Source organism: Dasypus novemcinctus, chromosome 26 (genome assembly GCF_030445035.2).
Source record: "Dasypus novemcinctus isolate mDasNov1 chromosome 26, mDasNov1.1.hap2, whole genome shotgun sequence".
Lineage (NCBI taxonomy): Eukaryota > Metazoa > Chordata > Mammalia > Cingulata > Dasypodidae > Dasypus > Dasypus novemcinctus.
Genome location: NC_080698.1, coordinates 45,675,441 through 45,681,440, shown reverse-complemented (window position 1 = coordinate 45,681,440; position 6,000 = coordinate 45,675,441).

Genomic DNA, 6,000 nt, shown 5'->3' with positions numbered 1-6,000 from the left:
TTCCACCTCTTTATTTAGAAGTGTGCAAGGTAGTTGGGAGAGGCATTCCACAGTATCCACCACACATAATCACACGGTGAGTCAGCAGTGCTGGGAAACTTTCCTTATCCTCTTCACACAGCATGTGTCACAAGGTTCTCGGAATGTAACTAACAGCTTGGTGGGGATGGGGAGATGAATATAAGCCTAGGCATTGACCTTGGCAAAAAATATAAGCATCTTGACAAATTTATATTTTTATAACACTTCAGAAGTTTGCGAAGTAGGCTCACCTGGGGAAGCAATTGCATGGCTTCTGTTTTGATTTTTAAGGGCCATTAGAAAGTCTAGTAAGGTACATAATAACAGAGAATAGAGACATCACTAAAAGAAATATAAAATACTGCCCATCAGTGAGTCATCTGTGCAAAGATTGATTTGATAGGGATGAAAGTACACTTTATCAGATCTTTGATTAGTTTTGTGCATGGAAACATGTCGCTGCAATTTGGAACTGCACCTAAATGTAGTTTTGGTATCAAGCAAATGAGAGAAGAATAAAGCAGGGAATGGCAGAATTAGACCTCTGTTAGTTCTGTTCCAAGACAGTTTGGCCCAGAAATCATATCCTGAAATGGAGCATCTCATTGCAATTCCTTGCGTGCTAGCAACAGAGGCGGAATGGATAATTTGCCTTAAAACACAATCTAGAATGGGACTGTTGCTGCTACCCAGAGAGCAAACAGGCTTCTGAAACAGCCTAATGATCTGTGCAAAATGGATTGTAGTGGTCCTCGCCAGCCCTGATATTTTCCTGTGGTGAGTTTTAGTTAAGCAACTCTTGGGATGGTGTACATTGGAGTGGCTTTCCAACGACAGCCTTGTCAACTACAACCTGGCCCTTTGCAGAATTTCAATGAGGAGGTTTTCCTCAGAGCCAGCATGGGGGTCCCTCTTCAGTTTATACATTTCAGCAGGTTTTCCAGAATTGAGTATTTATTTGGGGATCTCCTAGAGCATGTCTTATTGGTGTTAGTGGTTTTATGACCTTAATAGTTGTCACCTTTCAGGTGCTAGGAGTTGCTAGAAGTAGAAAGAGTTTCCATGACATCAGCTGGAACATTAATTTGATAGACAGCATTTGCTCATTTAAGAGGCACTCCTAGTAGCCTACTCTGCATGATGAAATAGTTACCTTTCAGTCAGAGGAGGCTAGGTAACATGTTTTGACTAAGAAGCTGTAAGATCTTAGAAGGGTTTCCCTTTCTGAATAAAAAGACAAAACCTCAGGAGAAGTCTGTAGCTCTTTCATTTTTACTGCTAGGAGCATGGATGTGATGACTGGAGGTGCAGGAGCCATTTGTGCTTTTGAGGATGAATGCTACATGTCAAGGAGGTATAGAGCAGGAGGAAAAAATTTAAACAATACCCATGCTCTTGATATCAACTTTGATCAACTTCCACAGACCTCTACTGTCTGCCTGTCTTTTTGTTGTTGTTTCTTAGAAAAAATAAATCCCTGTTTGTTAGTTGAGCTTTCTGTTGCTTACAGTCAAATGCAATGTATTTGATACAGTTTGTTGAATATTTTAACCTTTAATTTCAGATTATTCCCTTCTCTTATGTACACTCCCTCCCTGACACAGCCGCTCACACATTATTCTCCCCACATCTCCACTCTCACAATGACACATGCACAGACCTACTACCTACTGACCATTCCACTCCCAACCTACACGTTTTTGCACGTCATACATCTATTACTTCATTTGATAATTCCTTTTGAAATACTTGGGGGAAAGTATAGTATAATTATACATACAGAGTTTTCATGTAATCCCTAAAGTGACTAAAGAACAGGACATTGGAAGTTGGCTTTTTGGTACTGATGTTTTTTTTTTCTAAAATTTTAATATGAAATTTGAAGCATACAAGAATTGAAAAAGTCTACACTGAACACCCCTATACCTAGCACCTAAATCTAGCAATTTTCATTCTACTGTATTTGCTTTGTCACCTGATTGTCACTCAACCTATTGCCAGTCAGGAGTTGTGGTAATCCCCTTGGTCCCACCTCTACTGGATGGGTAGACTCCTGTGTTACTAAACCTTGTAGTTTTCTAGTTTGCTTAAGCATATAGTGATATAGGTTGGGTTAAACAATGGGAATTCAATTGCTTTTGGTTTTGAGGCTAGAAGAAACCAAATTAAGATGTAATCAAAGCCAGGCTTTCTTCCAAAAACCAATGTTCTGGGGCTGGCTGCTGGTGACCCTTGGCTCCTCTGTCACATGGCAAGGCACGTGCAGCTCCCGGACCCCTTCTCTTCCAGCTTCTGTCAGTGTCCAGTCTCTTGCTTTCTGTGGCCTTCTTTCTCTCTCTCTGTCTGCATTTCATTCTCTTATAAGGGACTCCAGTAACAGGGCTAAGGCCCATCCTGAGTGAGGTGGGCCACACCTTAACTGAAGTAGCCTCATCCAAAGGTCCTACTTACAGTGGGGTCACATCCACACAAATGGGTTAAAATTAAAAATGTGTTTTTCTGGGGTATAGCTTCAATCAACCACAGTAAGTATATTAAGGAATCTTTTAGAAAACATATGTACAGCTCTGCAAAATTCCCTCCAAGGAGATAGACATGGACTTGCCTGGATGTGAGATCCCTGAACTTGCGGAAGGGTGTTACTTCCTACTTCCCACCCCACCTTTTGACCACAGGCATTCAAGAGCAGTGTTCTCAAAGTAGGGTCCCCATTTGAGCAGGATCAAGAGTGGGAACTTGGTGGCTGCGCAAATCGCAGGCTCCATTTCTGTTAGTCTTACTAAACTAGATACTCTGGGAGTGGGCTCAGCAATCTGCCTTTAAGCAAGCCCTCCAAGGTGATTCTGATATTCCTTAAAGATTAAGAACCAGTATTCTAGAGACATTAATTGCACAGTGCCACATGGTCTAGGTAGAGAGTTTATATTAATCCTTCCTTCTTATAATTCATTTTCTTTGAAATATATCACATGTATCTTTTTCCTGAAAGCACCATTATGATAGACAACTTGTTGACACAATATTAAAAAAAAAAAAAGTCCCATCACATCAAAGTTCATTGCTTTCCTTCCTGCGTATCTGTTGGGGACCGTGAATACCTCTGCTGTCAGGTCTTCTTCGAGGTTGATTACCTTCATTAGTGTAATTGATCTGGTTGTCTAGATAAAATGCAAAGCAACAGACTTGCCAAATTAATATTTAAACTGCTCCCTTTAAATCGCTGATGAGCTCGGGACAGGTGTGGCATGTATCTCCTGATAGACAATTTAGGGGAATTCTTTCTTACCGTTTTTCCTTTGCACTTCTGAGTCTCTCCCCCAAAAGAGTGAGGAAATGTATGTGTGCAATTCTAAAGATTTGATAATATTTAAAATCCAGTCCTTTGGATTGGATGCTTTCTTTGACATTAAGTGTATATACATCCCAATAAGTCATATACATCATTTCAAGGGTGGGATGAGAATCTTTAGAAGAAGGACATATTGATGAGAATAAGAAAATGAGAAGTGAATATTAAGGAATCTTGTGGAATGATTTATACGTGACTCTGCAGAGTGCCATCTACGGAGGCAGGCAAGGACTTGTCCAGATATGAAGGCCCTGAACTTTATTTTAACCACTATTTCTTCCATTCATTAAAGAAGACACAAGAGTCCAATAACATGAGAATGGGATCAGTTAGTGGGTCAGGGTCAGGGTGAACTGTTGTTCAAATTTGTCCACCACTGGGACTTTTAATGCTAAAACCAAGAACATCCAGGCATAAAGGGGCTGTTGGTTACCCTCATGAGGGTCAAATGTGGAACGTGATCGGCATAAGAATCCTCTATTTCTCTATTATTCACTCTTGCCATGCACAAGAGGTCATCCCGCAGTCAACTTGTCTGATCTTAACATTTAGGGCATCACCTGAAAGAAGCCTAGGATTCATTTTCCTAAGTGGGAAGCAGGACATAGTATACCTTAAACTCATGAAACCAAGGTCTAAGTTATGAAAATGGATATAGCTTTCTTAATTCCATGACTAAAAGCTCTAGTTTGGATTATTAATGACAATCAAAAGAGTGGAAAAAAGGGTCCAGTGGCAAAAGGGTCCCATGCAGTCTGCAGACCTGGTGGGCTGTTTCTCATTCGTAAGCACACACAAACGTCCCCCCAACCCTATCACAGGGCTTCTCAGATGCCCTAGAAAGAGAGCTTCATTTGACTTGCGAGATCTGAATTCAAGTTTTGGCTCTTACACTTACTAGTTGTAAGACTAGGGCAGTTGACAACTCCATTGCTCTTCAGTTTCCTTGTCCAGCCAAGGAGACGAAAACTACCTATCTAACAAAGTTGTTGAGCTGATTAAATGAGACAATTTATATGCTGGAGCTTTGCTAACTCTGTAGTCAATTACAAGACTGTAGCTTAATACAGTCTACAAAGCACAATCATCGTATCATTTCCAGATGTATAGTAGGAAGAGTGAAATTTTAGTTGAGATTATTATGTACATATTTTGTGTAGCCTCAAATGCACTTGAAGTAGTCATCATTCTTGGTGCTTGTCCATTTTCCTATCAGCAGGCATTGGGGTGTTTCCAGGTTTTGTAATTGTGAATAGAACTACAATCAACATTCTTACGTGTGTTTCCTGGGGCACTTGAGGAAAAGTGCCTTTTAGGTCAATGCCAAGAAGTAGATGTGTTAGAATATGGAGGATATAAATGTTCAAAGTCACAAAACAGAAACTGTTTGCTTAAGTGGAAGTACCACTGAATTCTCAAATCAGCAATAGAGGTACTCCCTTTAGCTTGCTTTTTTTTTTTTTTTTGACATTTAATATTTTAAGGTTTCTTAATTTTTGCCTGTCGAATAGGGTGGCATGTAAAAATGCTTCCTAATTGTGTTTTTGACTTGCTTTTCCCTAGTTACTAATGGAGTTGAACATCTCTTCAAAAGTTTATTAGTTGTATGATTTCCTCTTCTCTGAAAATATCTGCTTTTTTCTAAAATTGGATTGTTTGTCTATGCTTTACCAATCTGTAGATAATATATATTATCATTTGTAAAATATGTGTGTATATTCCTCATATATATTCCTAATAATAGAATATAGATATTAACATGAAATATCTGTTCCTAAATATATATGTTTGATGCATATAATATATATTCTTAATTTATATTCTAAGTATTAATCCTGGGTGTGTTTGTATAACAAATATCTCCTCACATGGAGCTTTACTTTATGTTCTTTAAAGCAAAGTGAGCAATCTTTCCTTTTATGGTTGGCTCTCTTTCCATTTTTTCATCCTGTTTAAGAAATGATTTGCTCTACCCAAAGTCTGAAGAAGGATACTTCCCTATATTTTAATTTTTTTTTTCTTTTGACATTTAAGACTCTATCTGGAATTTCACACGAATAAGTGTTTTTTTCTCTTCTCTTCCTATGCCATTTGGATCAGTCCCTATCTCGGCTCTCCTTCTAGTCCATCGGGGGCATTGGATGCTCTGTCTCATAATATTTCCTGGGGACAGGCAGGAGGCTAGAGCTATGGGGGGGGATCATTCATTCTAAGCTCGGAAGTCTACCATCCATGCAATATTTAGGTGCTGGCATCCATGTTACCCTCAGTGAAACACTGTGGGGTTATTTTAAAAATACCAATGTCTAGGACTAGTCCCAAAGTTTCTTTTTGCTTTAAATTTTAATGTGAAATATTTATTTCTTTGCCATATTTGCCTCAGTACAATTTGTAAAAAAAAAAAGAATTCAAAAAAATGAATTTTTTTTGTCAGGATATTTTCTCTGCAGTTATAAGGGAGAAAATAAACACCTTAGTACCAGAATTATTGTTTCTTTCAAATCATTCTAATAAGTTGCATCTAAATATTTTCCTCAGATGTCTATTTTTTTTAGGATGAAAAAATAACCACAGGAAAAGAAGTTTGGATTCATTAAAATAAACTGGCAATAGTCTTTGTCAAAGAATAT